Source organism: Acinonyx jubatus, chromosome D3 (genome assembly GCF_027475565.1).
Source record: "Acinonyx jubatus isolate Ajub_Pintada_27869175 chromosome D3, VMU_Ajub_asm_v1.0, whole genome shotgun sequence".
Taxonomy (NCBI): Eukaryota; Metazoa; Chordata; class Mammalia; order Carnivora; family Felidae; genus Acinonyx; species Acinonyx jubatus.
Window position 1 is genome coordinate 42852391 of NC_069392.1, and position 19346 is coordinate 42871736.

General features: G+C 35.3%; 1 protein-coding gene across 14 annotated transcripts in view; it reads left to right on the top strand.

Annotated features, from left to right (window-relative positions):
• GREB1L (GREB1 like retinoic acid receptor coactivator) overlaps positions 1-19346 on the top strand; it is a 279671-nt gene that overhangs the window by 109612 nt on the left and 150713 nt on the right. For 6 of the 14 annotated variants that reach the window (XM_053206238.1, XM_027068619.2, XM_027068620.2 and 3 more), the window contains one exon: positions 14497-14604. The gene's annotated coding sequence lies outside the window, so the exon portion shown is untranslated. Of the gene's footprint in view, positions 1-7337; positions 10180-11979; positions 12261-13477; positions 13501-14496; positions 14605-19346 lie in introns of those variants that run through there. The other 8 variants (XM_053206239.1, XM_053206249.1, XM_053206245.1 and 5 more) reach the window with 5 other exon arrangements.

The window sequence follows — 19346 nt, forward strand, 5'->3', positions numbered from 1 at the left end:
TTAAGGAGCACCTAGGCGGCTGTCAGTTAAGCCTCTGGCTCTTAGTTTCAGCTCAGTCATGATGTCACAATTGTGAGATTGAGCCCCACATCGGGCTCCGCGCTGAAAGCATGGAGCCTGCTCAGGATTCTCTCTGTCTGTCTCTCTCCTCCCTTGTTCTCTTCCTTCTTTCTCTAAAAATAAATAAATAAACACTTTTTTAAAAAGGACTTAAAACAAGCAGCTAGAAGAAAAGAATGATAGAAAACTGCTCCATGGCCCCCAGGAATCAAGGGCAGTACTGGGGGCTGGGAGGACACATGCACAAGAAATAGCACCAAAGAGGTTTCCTATTCAACAGTCAGTCAGTTGGTGAGGGGGAAGAAGATCCAGGAGGCAGGTGATGGGAACAAAGTTGGGGTCCTATAGTCGAGTTTCTGGAGGCTGGAACAGAGGGCACACTGTAGACCAGTGATAGAACATAATTCTGGACCCCAAATGGGGGAGGTGGCAGATGGGATTGGGTGTCATTGATAGAGTGGTGAGTGGAACAGCACAGTTCACAGTACTTTCTAGGTGAAAAAATGAAATCAGGAAAAAGGAATAGCTTTTACTCTAATAATTATGAGTTTTGTTTTGGACATACTAATTTTGGACATATGAGTTTGGGTGGAGATCAGCAACTCAGAAAAGATATTATGGCCAATGATGTAGATGTGGGAGTTACCAGCAAAGATGGTAACAAACACTAATTGGCTCTCATGTTTTTCAACTATGGACTAAAGAAAGGTAGAAAGTTTATAGGAGGTAGAAAAGGGTTGGGAGTTAGAATTTGGGGTATGAGGGAGAAAATCCATTGTTGGATTCTCTTGTTAGAAAAAAGAAACAAACCATAGTTAACGCTTTTCCTGGGATCCTCCCCTCTACCAGAAGTATGCAGCCCTTCCACCAATTTAAAGTCCAGAATCAAGAAATAAATGGATCTAAAGATGTTCATTCTCTTTCTTCTAAGAAGCTACTGATTCAAGCTTTTCATCCTAAGCTCCTGTTGGCAACTTCAAACCCTTATCCATTCATCATCTCCACCTCTCTTGTTTTTGTGGTGTGTGTGTGTGTGTGTGTGTGTGTGTGTGTGTGTGTGTGTTTCTGCCCCTTTTGCAAAAGCAAGAGGAAGTAGGTAAGGTGGAAATATCTATTTCCCCTAAAAAATGATAAATAAACTGAAAAAACTGAAAAACTTTTTTAAATAGAAAAATAACATCTTTGGGGTTCTATTTATTTAGATTCTTTTTCTTTTATTTTTTATTTTGAGAGAGAGAGTGTGTGTGTATGTGTGGGAAAGAGAGAGCTGAAGGAGAGGGGGAGAGGAAGAGAGGGGGAGAGAGGGAGAGAGAGAGAAGGAGGGGAGGAGGGGAGAAAGAGAGAGAGAGAGAGAGAGAGAAACTTAAGTAAGCTCTATGCTCAGTGCACAGTTCAACACAGGGCTCAATCCCACAATCCTGGGATCATGACCTGAGCCAAAATCAAGAGTCAAACATTCAACTAACTGAGCCACAGAGGTGTCCTGAGATTTCTTTTTCTTAACTTACTCTCCCTCTACTCCACGCCTTTGCTTTCTTAATGCTTCTGGGAAGTAAACACTTACATAGATCATTTAATTAAACAAGTAAAGTGAATTATGTGTTTCCATGCAACTTTTTAACATATTAACAATTGATAAATTTGATTACATAAAAATTAACCTTTTTTGGGGTGGAAAAACAATAGCAAACACCAAAAGCAAAGGCAAAATGGAAAACTGGCAGAAAATGTTGCACCCCATATCATACACAAAAGACAAAATTCTTTAATGTATAAAGAACTTCTACAAATCAAGAATGAAACCAACAACCAAATATAAAAATGGATAAAGACTGGACTTTTCAGAGAAGAAAATTCAAGGGCTTTTAAATGTTTGAAAAGATGTTCAATTTCATCCATAGTAAGAGAAATGCGGATTAAAACTACACTGAGATACCATTTTTCATCTGTCAGATTGACAAAGATCCAAAAGTAGATAATATTCTACACTGTTGAAGGTATGGTGATCCATAAATTGCTAACGGGAGTGTAAATTGGTTCAACGATTAGTTCAACTCTCACTTGGTACCTAATTATCAGGGATTCTTTCCAACCCAGCTTTTCTGTGCTTTTGGTGGTTTCCTATCTGATGTGGACCTTAGAGAAACAGAACTGTAATTGAAAATGTTTCTAATGTGTAGAAGAAATGAAGACTGCTTTGTGTGTGATAAAACAAAACCAGGGAAGTTTGGCAATATTTAACAAAATTAAAACTGCATATATCCTTTGACTCAGTATCCATCATTAAGGGACTAGCTTAAAATAATCATGGTATATACATGCCAGGGAATTCTCTGCAGCCACAAAAAAGAATGAGGAATATCTTTACATGTTTATACAGAAATATCTCCAAAATATTTTTTATTATTATTTTTTCATTATGGTAAGTGTATTCTTTAATCCACATCACCTATTTCCCCATCTTTCTACCCACCTCCCTTCTAGTAACCATCAGTTTGTTGTCTATAGTTAAGTGTCTGTTTCTTGGTTTGTCTCTCTTTCTCTCTCCTTTTTTTTTCCCCCTCTGCTGATTTGTTTTGTTTCTTAAATTCCACATATGAATGAAATCATATGGTGTTTGTCTTTCTCTGACTTATTAAACTTAGCATAATACTGTCTAGATCCATCCATATTGTTACAAATGGAAATATTTCATTCTTTTTATGGCTGAATGATATTCACATCTTCTTTATCCCTTCATCTATCAGTGGACACTTAGGCTGCTTCCATAGTTTGGCTGTTGTAGACAATGCTGCAATAAACACAAGGGTGCATATATCCCTTTGAGTTAATGTTTTTGTATTTTGGGGGCAAATACCCTGTAGTGCGATTCCTGGATCATGGGACAGTTCTATTTTTAATTTTTTTGAGGAACCTCCAAATGTCTTCCACAGTAGCTGCACCCAGTTTATATTCCCACCAACAGTGCACGAAGGTTCCTTTTTCTCCAGATCCTCGCTAACACTTGTTTCTTGTTTTTTATTTTTGCCATTCTGCCAGGTGTGAGGTGGTATCTCATTGTGGTTTTGATTTGTATTTCTCTGATAGTAAGTGATGTTGAACATCTTTTCATGTGTTTTTTGGCCATTCATGTCTTCTTTGGGGAAATGTCTGCTCATGTCTTCTGCCCATTTTTAAATTGGATTATTTGTTTGCGGGGGGGGGGGTGAGTTGAGTTGCAGAACTTCTTCATACATTTTGGATACTAACCCTTTATCAGATATGTCATTTGCAAATATCTTCTCCCATTCAGTAGGTTACCTTTTAGTTTGTTGATTGTTTCCATTGTGCAGAAGCTATTTTGATGTAATCTCAATAGTTTATTTTTGCTCTTGTTTCCCGTGCCTCAGGATACATATCTAGAGTGATGTTATTACAGCCAATGTCAGAGAAATTGCTGTCTGTGGTCTCTTCAAGGATTTTTATGGTTTCAGGTCTCATGTTTAGATCCTTGATGCATTTTGAGTTTATTTTTTGTGTACAGTGAAAGAAAGTGGTCTAGTTTCACTTTTTTGCATGTAGCTGTCCAGTTTTCCCATCACCATGTATTGGAGAGACTTTTTTCCCATTGTATATTCATTCTTCCTTTATCAAAGATTAACTGACCATATAATTGTGGGTTTATTTCTTGGCTTTCTATTCTATTCTGTTGATCTATGTGTCTGTTTTTATGCCAGCATCATGTCATGTTTTAATTCATCACTTTGTAATAAACTTGAAATCTGGAATTGTGATACCTTTGCTTTTGTTTTTCTTTTTTCAAGATTGCTTTTACTATCTGGGATCTTTTGTGATTCCATATAAATTTTAGGATTCTTCTGTGAAAAATGCTGTTGGTGTTTTGATAGGGATTGCATTAAATCTATAGATTACTTTGGGTAGTATAGACATTTTAACAATATTTGTTCTTCCAACCCATAAGTATGGAATGTTTTTCTATTTGTTTATGTCATCATCAATTTCTTTCATCAGTGTTTTATAGCTTTTATTTATTTATTTTTTTAAAATTTTTTTTCAACGTTTATTTATTTTTGGGACAGAGAGAGACAGAGCATGAACGGGGGAGGGGCAGAGAGAGAGGGAGACACAGAATCAGAAACAGGCTCCAGGCCCTGAGCCATCAGCCCAGAGCCCGACGCGGGGCTCGAACTCACGGACCGCGACATCGTGACCTGGCTGAAGTCGGACGCTTAAGCGACTGCGCCACCCAGGCGCCCCATATAGCTTTTAGAGTACAGGTCTTTCACTTCTTTGATTAAGTTTGTTCCTGGGTATTTTATTATTTCTTTGTGCAATTGTAAATGGGATCTTGTTTTACATTTTATTTATGTATTTGTTTTTAAATTTACATCCAAGTTAGTTAGCATATAGTGCAATAATGATTTCAGGAGTAGAATCCAGTGATTCCCCTACATATAACACCCAGTGCTCATCCCAACAAGAGTCTTCCTTAATGCCCCTTGCGCATTTAGTCCATCCCCCAACCCACAACCCCTCCAGCAACCCTCAGTTTGTTCTCTGTATTTAAGACTCTCATATGTTATGTCCCCCTCCCTGTTTTTATATTATTTTTGCTTCCCTTCCCTCATGTTCATCTGTTTTGTATCTTAAATATGTTTCACATATTTCAAAAATATGATATTTGTCTTTCTCTGACTAATGTTGCTTAGTATAATACACTCTAGTTCTATCCACGTTGTTGCAAATGGCAAGATTTCATTCTTTTTCATTGGTGGGTAATACTTCATTATATATATGTGTACCATATCTTCCTTATCCATTCATCTGCTGATGGACATTTCGGCTCTTTCCATACCTTGGCTATTGTTGATAGCTCTGCTATAAACATCGGGGTACATGTGCCCCTTCAAAATAGCACACCTATGGGATTGTTTTCTTAATTTCTCTTTTTGCTGCTTCATTATAGAAATGCAGTGGATTTCCATACATTGATTCTGTATCCTCCAACCTTACTGATTTATCAGTGTTAGTAGTTTTTTGGTGGAGTCTTTAGGGTTTTCTATATATAATAATATCATCTGCAAATAGTGAAAATTTTATTTCTTCCTTACCAATTTGGATGCCTTTTGTTTTTTTTAATTTAATTTTTTTAAATGTTTATTTTATTTTATTTTGTGAGTGAGTGAGCGAGGGAAGGGCAGAGAGAGAGAGGGAGAGAGAGAAATCCCAAGCAGGCTCTGCACTGTTAGCATAGAGCCTAACATGGGGCTCGAACTCACCAACTGTGAGATCATGATCTGAGCCCAAACCAAGTGTCGGGTGCTTAACCAACTGAGCCACCCAGGTGCCCACCTTTTATCTGTTTTTATTGTCTGATTGTTATGGCTAGGACTTCCAGTACCATGTTGAAGAAAAGTGGTAAGAGTAGACATCCTTGTCTGGTTCCCGACCTTAGGAGAAAAGCTCTCAGTTTTTCCCCACTGAGTATGATGTTAGCTGTGGGTGTCATATAATAATTCTTATAGATAATAAAGTTTTCTTGGACTGTCTCTAATGAGCCTCTCATTCTTGTGCTAGCCCTGCATTTTAAATTATTAAATTATTCAAAAAGTATTTATGAGTACCTGCTTTGTAGGAGGGCACTACAATAGGTGCTGCGATATCAATAATAGACAAAAACAGAAAAACATAGTCCCTACCTTCATGTAACTTAGAATTTAATAGGGAAGACAAACATTAATACACAAGTTATATAGCTCATCAGTGAATTAAATCCTGGTAAGGATATGAATAAGGTCCTATGGGAGCTTTTAGCAAGGACTAAGGGGATCAAGGAAGCAATGCTTGAGATCTAAAGGATGAGGGGATTTAAACTGGCAAAATTAAAAGATAAAATGGGTGAAATTACAGGCAGAGGGAACATAGGTGTTTAAAGGCTGGTCAGTGTTGCTGGAGCACAACATTTAGGAAAAGAACAGTTCAGGATAAGGCTAGAGAGATGGGCAGGGATATTTACACTATTGATTTTTATACTCAGAGTAATATAAAACCATGAAGGGCTCTGGCAAGGATTGACAGGTTATATTTGCACTGTAATGCAGAGAAATGACTGGAGAGCAACAGACAGGAGGCAAGGAGAGCAATTAGGTAAGTTTGTGCTGTCCCTTGGCAGGAAACTTCAGGTCCCACCCCCAGATCTGTTTTGAGTGTCCTTATAGCATGGTGACTGCCTTCTCCTAGAGCAAGTGATCCAAGAGGTCAAGGCAGAAACTGCAGTATCTTTTATGACCTTGGAAATCACAGGCTGTCATTTGTTTGGTATTTTAGTGATCGCACAAGTCAACCCTGATTCAGTGTGGGGGCGGGCATACACAGGAGACAAGAATCATTTAAGCCACCTTGGAAGATGGCTACAAAGACTAAACCTTGTGGAACTCCAACATTTCATTTCTGGGTGGTATATTGTGGGAGTGCAAAGGAAACTGAGAAGCAGCTAGGGAAGGAAGAATACCAGATGAAATCCAGCCGAAGAAAAGGAAATTTCAAGAAATCTACCAAGAGGGCATGTTAGAGGAGAGCCAAAAATATGTTCATTGGATTTAGTGACATAGATTTAATGACTGAAAGCTCTTTCCTCATGATATAATTTAACATTTATTTTGACTTACCTCCCCTTATAACTTTTATTGAAGAGACTTTTTCCTCATCTTTTTTTTTTTTAGTAATCTTTTAACATCCCTATGGATGTTTTCATAATGTTCCCCTAAAACTTTGATACTTTGAGTGGAATTGGTTAACTTTATGATTTTGTTTGAGAAGCATATTTTTACAACAATTAGGTTTCTCTTTAAAACACCTAGCTCATGTTTCAAAGGGGCACATGCATCCCGATGTTTATAGCAGAGCTATCAACAATAGCCAAGGTATGGAAAGAGCCGAAATGTCCATCAGCAGATGAATGGATAAGGAAGATATGGTACACATATATATAATGAAGTATTACCCACCAATGAAAAAGAATGAAATCTTGCCATTTGCAACAACGTGGATAGAACTAGAGTGTATTATACTAAGCAACATTAGTCAGAGAAAGACAAATATCATATTTTTGAAATATGTGAAACATATTTAAGATACAAAACAGATGAACATGAGGGAAGGGAAGCAAAAATAATATAAAAACAGGGAGGGGGACATAACATATGAGAGTCTTAAATACAGAGAACAAACTGAGGGTTGCTGGAGGGGTTGTGGGTTGGGGGATGGACTAAATGCGCAAGGGGCATTAAGGAAGACTCTTGTTGGGATGAGCACTGGGTGTTATATGTAGGGGAATCACTGGATTCTACTCCTGAAATCATTATTGCACTATATGCTAACTAACTTGGATGTAAATTTAAAAATAAATAAATAATGAAAAAGATGACGAATTAAAAAAAAATTAAAACCTCAATTCTACCTTACACTCAATAAACATTGTTGAATGACATTAATTGCTCTACCACTCTGAGATTAAATCTGTAATTTTAAAATAAAATAAAAATAAAAATAAAACACGTAGCACATTCCTCTATGTGTGTAAAATTTCACTTAAATCACCTAAATAAAGATTGGCAATTTAAAAAATGTTATCATATATCTGTCATTAAGTTGATCCCTGGGTATTATTTTTGTTGTTGCTACTGTGAATGGGATCTCTTCCCCTCCCCCATTACCACCATAATGTTTTCAATCTAGAAATGTATTTACTTTATTCCCCATTTTATAGATAAGAGGCCCAGAGAATATCGGTGACTGGGCTATGGTTATAGAGTGGGAGAGTTGGGGACTGCAGATTTTGAACATCTGAATTTTATTGTGCTACAATAGGAAATGAAGTTGCTTATCCGGTCAAACTTTATTAAAATTAATAGTCTCTTAAGTATGACTTTCTTTGGTTTTTTTTGTTTGTTTTCTATTTTTTTATTGTTTTTTTATTTTAATTCCAATATAGTTAACATACAGTGTTATACTAGTTTCAGGTGTATAATATAGTTATTTAACAATTCTATACATTACTTAGTGCTCATCATAATAAGTATCACTTTTTTTGTATCAGATTGCAAAGTAGTACTATACGTTTTATAGCACATCTCCAGTTTTTAGCATTGTCAATTTGAAATACAGTGTCAGGACTTGAGAAACTGCCTCTCATCTCCATTCAATTCTCCCAAGACCTGATTCCTACCAGACAGGAACTATTTTTTCTTTGAGGTCTACATAGACCTAACAACCTATAGCACTGAGTAAATATTTAATGAAAATTGAATATTTCCTCTGTGGTGGATCAATTTACTCTTGTTGATTATCTGAAGAAAGCATTTTTTTTTGTTTTTATTTTATGTCCTGTAGTAGGTTAAGAAATTTGTTTTCCTGAATATTGTTACTAATGCCAAAGTTTGTTTCAGTGATATAATCCATGTCTCTTAGTTGTTTTTTTTTTAGCCATCTATTTTTCCTGGTTTATTTATGCAATTTGAATTATTATGTTATCTCAAATACACGTGTGAGATTCACTGACTTGGTAGCATGCAATAACGTCATTTGCTGTAAGGATTGTTTTTTCTTGAATTCATGGTAGTTGGAGCTCTGAAAATGAAAAATATTTGCTAATGAGGTATAAGGATGTTGATGGTACATTTTTTAATGGCAGAAATATAATTTTTATTGATAAATATCTCCAAAAACATAAAAAATTTTTAGTTGACAAAAATGTGTCTTTCTTGTATTTTTAACTATCAGCATATATTTAATTGTATTATTCAAAATTTTTCTTAACTGATTTTAGCTTTCAGTGAAATATATATTTGCCTGTGAGTCTTTAAATATATGAAGTTAGTGACATAGCTTGAAAGTTTCAACTTGTAAAAATGAAATCACTATAGTGGAATCATTTAGTGCAAGTTGTTAATGTGGCATTCAATTGGAATTTATCAGAATCAATTAGAAAAACAAACTTCTCATTTAATGAAAAAAACAACAACAAAGAAAACAGGGAAAACTGTGCATATATATTTCATCCTCTTTCCACACTAAGACTCATGTGAATGTAATTTTGAAATAGAGAATTCATGCATACTGACAAAATATCCTTCATTTTTAAGGAATAACTTCACTGTGTTTCACATTTGATGACTGCTGGGACCTATATTTCTATGTAAATAACTGTTGACATTGTTTGATGTTTATTTCACTAGAGGAAAATTGTATGATGACACTTATAGTACATATTTGATAACAAGGGTAGGTAAGATAAATCAGTTGAGTCATAGTGGTCTGATATCTGTTTTTGAGGTCTTTTTGACCCAGGAGTGTATGACCTGTGAAATCTGTACTTTGTTGGATAAGATATTTTACAATGCAAGGATTTAAATTTAGATGAACATCACTGCAGGAAGTTGGCTGATGTGGCCAGAAACATTGAGTATCAAAGTATAAATTGGAAAAAGTTTAAGAAGTTCTGACAACAATTAACATATGTGAGAAGAGAGAAGCTAAAGAAAGTTTCTTTTCTTCCCCCACTTATAACAAAGAGAACCTGAAATTTAACCTGGTATTTTCAAAGCTCTAATTACTCAGCAGCATTCCATTTTGTGAAAGCTTTGCCAAGAAAATGTACCCAAATCTTGAGTTACAGACCGTTCTTGCATCTGATTGGAAGGGGCATAGGAGTTGTTTGTAAGGTTGCAGATCCAAAGCCGCACAAATGAAGGTTGAGACTTGGGGGAGGGTACGACTCAGGGAAGGGAAGTTTCGTAGACGTTACAGCCTCTGTCCAGAGGCCAAATGGGAGATAAATCACCTCTGGCCACCTCTCTTATTATTGAAATGGTTCAGCCCTGGGGTTTAACTGAAGGACTTACAGGGTTTTGAAGTGCAAATAGGATGGTGAAGGGTAAACCCTTTTAGGGTTTCATTTTGATGGATTTTTTTCCTGTGTGGATTTCTGGCACTGACTGTGATCTGGAAGGGGCCCTTAAAAAAGAAAAGTTTTGTTTTGTTTTTGATCAATCAGGCAATAAGAACTTTCCACAGGGGTGTACTTTTCCTGCATGCATATCGATCCTATTGTGTTTAAAAGTAAGTCATTTAAGTGGGCTTTTTTTTGGGGGGGGGAGCCTTCTGCAATGGAACTGTCATTTCAAGGTCACGTCTCTCTTTTTGGTATTAATGCCAAAATTTGAAAGTGTTGAATGATATGGTACTTTTGGATCAGTAATTCTGAGTGAATTACTTGGGATCATGGTGTGTTAAACAAAAAACAAAATGATCTGGTTTAAAGATCAAGTTTATATTAGAACAAGTCCTTTTTATATTGATAAGCAGTCTCTATTTAATCTTTTTCCCATTTAGTTATATAAATTGTGCATATTCATTTAATTATATTGTATGCATTCTGTTTTGCCAGCATTAAAATAAAAACCAGAAAATTCCGAGATTCTGAAATATTTGCAGTATCTTATTTGTACAGATACACTGAAATGTTTGAGGAAATAAGAGAAACATTAAAAAAATGTTTAAAAAACAGATATGTTGATTTATCAGGTTGGACATTTTTTCTGTTACCCCACAAATAGTTCAAACCCCGGAGATAAAATATCTTTTAAGTTTTATATTTTTTTAGTAAAATGGGACTGAGAGGCCAGTCACTAGTGACTTCAAAGAAAAATAATTGTAACTAAAGGCTTTTTGTGCAAAAATTTTAAAGGAAAATTAAAATACTTGTATCAAAGAAATGCCACGGCAAATGCTTACATTTCTTTTTAGAAGTATAGTTGACAGAACTTTTCTTAAGCATTTCACTCTTTATTTTAGATTTAACATAAATATTTGTATCATTTACCTGGTTAGAAAATGATAATTTAGCTGTAGCAGAGATTTTTCTTCCTTGTTGCTTGATACCTATTATAAAAAACAGTTGTTAATCTCTGTAATTGACATTGATCACATGATGTTCTTAAGTGACCTTCAAGTCAGGTTTTGTTTTTCTATTCTTCAAAATTTTCCCTTCGCTGTATTTATGTAAATTTAGAGTTAAACTAAAGTTAAGTGTTAGAATTTGCATTTACCTATTCCTGCATGAAGATTTTAAATTAGATGCTTAAAAAACGAAAAACAAAACCCTAGATGGCATCAGGCAGCATCCCTGTATCTACAGCGTCCCTGTCATTAGTTTGTTGCTGGGAGATGTTAATATAACCCTTCCTTTGTTAGAAAAGAGATCTGTAGCCCTTCCCAGAATCCTCTTGTTAACTGTCTTTTTAACCCAAGTTGGAAGTTGTCTGATGAATGAATGGTGAGCCATTTTTATGAGCTACACATACTGTTGACATTGTGTCACACGTTGCTTTTTAATTTCTAAATGTGTTTTTAATTTGCAAAGCATGCCTGTGCCTAGCAGTAGAATTGAGTCAGCATTTCTGAGTCCAGATATTGCTTTATGCAAGCAGGACAGGTCAGGCTTACGAATGCTCTGTCATAAGCCTTAGCTTTACTGAAACACACACGTGAATAAATTTCACTTCAAATATGGTTGAATAAAAGAAGATACTTGAGAAAGGCTCTTTTTCCCAAGAACTTATCTTGCCTCTTGGCAAGTGAATTGCCCCAATATAAAGGCGTTGGGAGGGAAAAGTGAGCCTCAGAGTGAAAAGGCAATCCACAAATAATCACTCTTTTCTGCCTTTGATTTGTGTCAGATTTTGTGTGTGTGTGTGTGTGTGCGTGCGTGTGACAATTGTTTTGTTTTGTTTTGTTTTGTTTTTTTTCACTTAGAAGAGGTTTATGGTCCAGTGTCTGTCAAGTCAGCCCCTGTCTTAAGGTTGTAGTTGTATTTCTCTCTGGAGTTCCTAGAGGTGATGTTATCTTTTGTTCACTCAGCAGTGTGGTGGTTCCTGAGAGCATCTGTCACTTTAGGCATTACAAGATGGATGGGTCTCCAGTGAACTGCTGGTTGAAGCAAATGGTGAAAATAAGAAAAGACAAGGGGTTTCGGGGTCTGCAGAAAGGACAGACAACAAGGAAACACTGTTAGAAATCAAGAGTAAGCTGAGCAATAGAGAAAGAGAGAGCAAAGATGGATCATATGTCATTTTATAAACATCTTGGAAATCAGAGGCTTTTGGTGGCTACTGTGATCTGAGGGGCACGACTGCATCATGGTAAACAATTCTGTGCTTTGGATTTGCAAAATGTATTTGGGCAGTTAAAAAAAGTCTGGGGGAAAATGTTGGGAAATTGCAATGATATACATTGTTTTATGTGACAATTTTGCTGTTTGAGAATTAGTAGCCTTAAAATGTAAAGATTTAAAATTTTTTATTTAAGAAATTTGTTTTCTTTAAAAAGTTTCCTTATATTTTTGCTTTTCTTTCTTTCCTTTTTTTCTTGTAAGCATTTGAGCAACTGTAGATATTAAAATGTTGGAAAAGTAATAACCACATAACCAGCATCTTTACTGTTAAGTTTTTTGACATTTTTGCGGGGGATTCTGAAAAATCTATGCTCATGACTTAGTGAGACTGGGGGCATATTTTAAGTAAACTTCCAGTTAATTTAATTGTCCTTTGATGAAAGAAAGAAATATAATTGTTATTAATCTGTCAAAACAACATAGAAATTTTGTATTATACTTAGAAATTCAATTTGTTGGTGAAAGTCAAAATTTGTAAATTTGGACTGATGCAGAATCATTCCTGTGTAAAAGAAGGAACAGGAGAGAGGTTGGCCAGGGAGTAGGAAAGGGGAAGGGGAGCTGGGAGGATGTGGTTGAAAAAAATGATTTTGTCAAACTTTCTGGCATTAGTCTATGAAAAAGACCATAGGTTGAAAGGCAAAGAAATTAAGATGATTAGAAGCTTTAAGCTATACAAATGGTAGAGTCTCTTCCTTCTCTATGGGTGTAAATAATAGATGAAAGAGTAAGAGTGACAACAAAGGATCAGGTCGTTTAAGAGAATGTGTGCAGCCTGAATAGGGGTCTGTGGCCCAGGGCCAAAGGTCTTAGCTTTGAGTGTAATTAGAAGAAAATACAAAAATGTCATTACTAGCAGGTGAAGTGTGTAGCACGTGGCCAAAAATTAGCAATTTTAGACTCTGAAGCTATTGGAATTGGATTACTGACCTTTTTTAAAAATCATTAAGGTCCTTGTGGAGTCATATAGTTTCATTGGCAGTAATGCAGTTTGACCTTGTTGACCATATGGGGTAATCTTGGGTTTAGTTGTAGGTAGCAAGACTCCTGACTTACAAAAAGATGTCTATTTGTGGGTGGGTGGGTGGGAGATACATAAGTTTGAAAATCTGCGTCTTGCCCTTTTTTTTTAATTTTTTATATTTTTTTTGCGTCTTGCTTTTTAAATTGTTCTTTTGCCTGAAGACATTCTTCTGACAGTAGGAGAGGTAAGATAAAGATTTTTATTTCAAAATCTAAAATGGTTTTCTCTTTCCTCTCTCTCACGTTGGAATAAAAGGACAATAAAATGAAAACTGTCTTTAGAAAGCATAAGTTAATATTACTTTTAATATTTTAGTGCTATAAATATGCATATTGAAATTAGTATATTCTTAGGAAAGTCCCCTTTTGTTTTCCTTTAGACACAATAACACAGGAATAAAAATATTTCTAAGTTACATATTAAAATCATTGACAAATAGTTTTTATTTCACTTGATATTTTATAACTGTATTTCCTGTTTTTCACCCAATAGTTTATTTTGAACATAATCTACTTAAAGGAGAGAATAATATGTACCCTATAATTTTCAACCAGTTATATGTAATTATAATTATTTAGTTTAGTTACTTCTAGAAATACACTACTCAAAAGGGTAGAAAACAGTAGCTCTTTTTCTTCTTGCAGTCTCTCTTTCTCAGAGATTATTAAAGCATTAGTTTCAAAAAGTAGAAAAATTATTTTAAGCAATATGAGTTATGTCTTCAATTTTTGATAGTTCTTTGAGGAGATAAATTTTGGCCGAGAATCAGAGATTATGAAATTCAAACTCCCTAGAATAAGAAAACTGCCTTTCATTATTTTCATTCCTAAAATAAAAATAGTCTGTGGGGCTTTTAGCATGTGGTAACACTTGTCGAAAATGCAGACTTGACAGATTTATTCAATTTAGTAGGATGAAGAGGGGGAAATATTAAGAACAAGAGAAATTATTTTTGAGTGTATGTAATTAAGAATGATTATTTGGGAATATTTAAGATGGAGGAATATCTGTATTTGCCAGTTATGAGGTATATGGAGTTACATGAGACTTTGATAATTCATTTCTAATTGTAATTTTTGTAGAATTGTAAATATTTAAATAATTTTCTTCTGGAATGTAATGAATTTGGAAATTAATTCATATCTTTACATATATTTTTATTTTTTTTATGTTTTTGCAGGTGCAAAAAAGCTTTAAACAAGTAAAATCTAGACAACAGGCTCCCTGAAGTATTGACAGCCCAACTTAATCATGACCGTGATTCAAAAATGTTAATAAATAAACCAAGGTATTGTACAATTATAGTATCCCCCCAAATTTTTCAAGATCAAATTTGTTTTAGGAAGTTATATTTAGAATTTAAATAAAGTTACTGTATTTGGTTCTTCAACTGATTAAGGAGATATTTTCTATGAGCTCTTCTTCCATTTCCTCCCCTCTGCTTTCCTCTCCCCTCCCCCATCTTCTCCACACACACAAAAAAAGGGGGCAAAAAACCTTATTCAGCAATAAGCTTTTGCTTACTCAGTATTGCTGGATAATTATTTTTTTCTGACAACAGCCTTTGTGTTGTATTTCCTGTATACCTAAATTAGTATAAGAATTCAGTTTTTGATTCCTCTTTGCTGTGGTTTTTATTTTTTTAAGTTGTCTAATAAGAGAGACATCTAGATTATTGGCATCTGCAGAAAAACCCAAACGGTATGTAGTGACCGTATAAAAATTATCATATAACACTATCCTGAGATATATGTTTTAAAAGGTTTTTTTCCCCTATTTTTAGGAGGCTTTTAATTTAGAAAAGGAAAAGGCAATACTGTTTTTTTTCTCCCTACATCAAAGAAAATTAAAAGTTGGCTTGGAATTAAGGATTTAGGGATGCTGTTTAAGGAACTCTTATCTATCAGGGCATAGCCCAAGACTGTCTTTCTTTTCGTACGTCACAATGTGTTTGAGTAGCCTGGCATTTCCAAGAAAGGGCAAAGATCTTCTCCTCGTGCTGAATCCTTTTGAGGCCAAAAAGAACAAGAGGGTCATTGCCACTTCAGCGTGGTCCCTGTTTGTGCCTTCGTGACCATGCAGACCCTGGAACCTAGTGTTGGCTTAACATTTGGGCCTGGAACATCTGGAAAATGATCAGAGAAGGAGCAGAGGAGACAGAAGAGTGGAGAACGGTTGCGTTTTGTTACACCAGGTGCTAGGAGTTAGCAACATCCCCTGTTTGATATGGGAGGCAAATTCTGTGGGCCCGGAGTTAGGCTTCAACAATTGAAGAGGTCAAAGGACAGCTGAGTGGGGTCAGTGAGACACCACGGGGTGTATTTTGTTACTCAGTAAAAGGAGCAGCCTCCTAAAACCTTAAAGGATTCTCTTGAAAATCTGTGTTGTGAAAAGGTTTTATGAGTCTCATGGCAAAAACTCCTGATTTATCTAAGGAATGCTTGCTTTTGTCTAATGGTAGGATAATCCTTACCAAATGTTGGCAACTAGTATAAGAGTCAATATAGGTCTGAAAGAACAGTGAGGGTTTGAAGTGTACTTCACTTTCCAAAATGTTTATCATTTTAATGTTTGTCTCTCAGTGAAGAATTTTGCACTGTTGAATTACCACCCTTTTCTTTCCTCGGAGCTGAAAGTGGGGGGGTGGGAGGGAGACGGGTAAGGTGGAGCCTACATTAATTTAAAAATTATTCTAACAAGATTTTGACTGATCTATAAACAGGATATTATATACCTTTAACAACACCAAGACGTGTGAACTCTAAAAAGTTTCCTTAGAATTTATTTTAATGTATAAAGAAAATAAATGACACATGAAATATGTTTCTAGATTACAGAAGATGTTTTAAAAATTTAGTTGTATTTCATAGAAGTGGGTATCAGTTGATGAATAATCATAAACCTGTGTTTCTCCCTGAATGTGTTTCTTGTCCATTTTAGTAGAAAGAAGAAAATCAATGTCAGAGTCAAGAATAGAGAATGGGAAAAGAAATATAGTAAAGGATTTTTCTCTTAGAAGGGAAATGGGAAAGTGGGGGCTGGGGGGCGGAATCTGCATGTTGTGAGAGCTCTCCTTACCAGAGCCCAGGACCTCAAGATACCATTTCCATGATTATGGGTACCTTTGAAAGGTCTTGGCCACCTGGCAGGTAGTAAAAGGGGACTGTTAGAGGAATTTGGCAGTATTTGGATGTTCCAGTTGATGTGCTATATACATGTACAAACACATAGAGAGTATATGTTACTATATATATAGTAAGAGAAAGATTAAATGATGAGTACTGTGTAACAGGCTTTGTTAAGCATTTTCTTACTAATTTGTGAGTTTACAATATTTGTGATTTTTTTTCAATTTCTTTTAACAATTACTCGTTTTGGAGCAACATATACATAAATGTAAGGCTTACTGTGCTTAGTGTCTATTTTCTCAAGGTTAAAGTGCCTTTCAACAACTAATTTAGAAACCTAAGTGTAGTGACTGATAATTGCCTAGAGAAAACCCACAGCTGTTTAAGTAGCATTGAAATTGTGGCAAAACTGACAAATACAATTAGCAATGTTAATAAGATAAGAAGGTGGAAAGATGGGCAGATGACAGAGTGGAAAGATGAAGGTAGCAGGAGTTAACAAATCCATATAAGAACAAAATGTTCACAGTTGCTTTGAATTTCCAGCACTGTCTCTTCTAAGCTAAGTCTTTTTACTACTCTATGAATTAGCAGCAGAATGGGTGTTTTGCAAATTAAATTCAGGTATATTTGTTCAGTCCCTAAGTCACATCTAATTGTGAAAGAACATAGCTGTTTGGTGGTCATATCTAAAAACAATCAAATTTTGCTGATTCTAAAGAGGCCCAATTTTCTGTGTGGTGCTTTTTAGAAGTCAATTTTAAATGTACTTCTGTTGTACTGTAATTACCATGAGTGGGATTACCCTACTTTGCACCCTTATAATTCTTATTGGCCATCTCAATACATTACAAAAGAGACCAAAGCAAGCCCTGTTTCTGGATCCAGGGACCCAGTATTACCAAAACAAAACAAAACAAAAACCTGCAGAAGTCTTCAATGTATTATTACTGATTATATTTATCTGGTTAATGTTTATAGCCCACTTTGTAGACAACTTCTTGGGAAAAATAAGTGGTGATTGGAAATAAGAGAAATTAGGTGAATGTTATATGAAGATTTAGTCATCTGTACTGTTCCCATTATACTTTTTAACACATCCAGTGAAATTTGGAAAATTATTGTGGTATCTTTTGAAATTCTACTCTGCATTTGAGAAATTGGGTTTTGCCTCTGGTGTTTTAACGTAGATGTGAATAATTGGTGTGATAAATCCACACAAGTTTGTTCTCTGAAACCGTAGAGACTGAACTCTCTGAGTGTGGCAGCCTTGATGGATGCGGTAAACCACACTTTGGAAGCATTTCTCGTTATTTAATGTTTTCTGTTCTGGATTATTGACTCTTCTCCCTGTTGAAAAATTGGTCTCTGGTGACATGGTAGAGGTCACACATTGCCTATTATTGTTTTGCTTCTTTGATCTTACACAGGGATTGCCTCTGGTAATTATACTAGTTCCAGAGAGTCTCCATGAGATGTGTTTATTTTACAGAAGAATTTCTGGTATTTCAAGGAAGAAAGTAAAGATTTCTAGTAGTAACATGTGACTCTTTGTTACAAAGAAAAAAAATAGCATCATACTTTATCTTTTAATTATGACACTTTTTAATAATTGTGAAATTAGTTGGCATATTACAGTAATTATTTCCATAACAATTTAAGACATATTTCATATCCATAAGTATATTGGTAAAATGGTTAATTTTAGAATAAAGTTACTAGGGCTGGGTTTTTATTTCAGTACCTAAAATACTTTTGGCTTCAGAAACTGTCAAAAGAGATTGATCTAGATTTAAATGTACAGAACTGTTTAAAATGGTTGGAAATTTCATCTTTTAATCTATTTGCATTTTCCAAAGTTTTCAGCAAAGAGGATGAATAAAAATGAAATAAAACACTTTTGTTTTGAATGCATGATTAGCTTTGTGCTTTTTTGAAATGTGTTTGGGAAGCAATAATATCTCTTTAAACTCATTTAATGTATAATTAGATTAGACACACAAAAAGCTCAATGTATTCTTTGTTTGTTTGTTTGTTTACTCATTCTAATTTTAAACAAAATATTTCCCCTAAGAACTCACAGTCTAATGGGGGAGTCAGACAGACACTAGACCCAACTAATTATAATCAAGAGCAACAAATGTCAATTTCAAAGACTAAATGAAATGCAAAAACAGACAAAAGAGAAATGTGAATATATGCTTGCTTTTAGTTTTGGATTATATATAGATTGTGAGAGCTTGCAAGAACCATGTTTGATTTCCTTGTCATTATCACTATCATCAGCAAATATTTTTAATAGAGAAAAGGTATGTGAACAGTAATGCTATATAACAAGTAATGTTCTTTTTATTTTCATGTTTCAAGTTTTTATTTAAATTCTAGTTAATTAGGGGTGCCTGGATGGCTCAGTCGGTTGAGCAGCCAACTTCAGCTCAAGCCATGATCTCACGGTTCATGAGTTGGAGCCCCGCGTTGGGCTCTGTGCTGACAGCTCAGAGTCTGGAGCCTGCTTCAGATTCTGTGTCTCCTTCTCTCTCTCTCTGCCCCTCCCCCCTTTCTCTCACACACTCTCTCTCTCAAAATAATAAACAAAAAAATTAAATTCTAGTTAATATATAGTGTAATATCGGTTTCAGGAGTAGAATTTAGTGATTCATCATTACGAGTAATTTTCTTTTATTTTTTAATATTTATTTATTTATTCCGAGAGAGAGAGAGAGAGAGAGAGCGCGCGCGAGCACAACATGCAAGCAGGGAAGGCGCAGAGAGAGAGGGAGAAAAAATATCCCAAGCAGGTTCTACGCTGTCAGTACAGACCCCTACATGGAGCTCGAACCTGCAAACTTGGAGATCATGGCCTGAGCTAAAGTCGAATGCTCAATCAATTGAGCCACCGAGG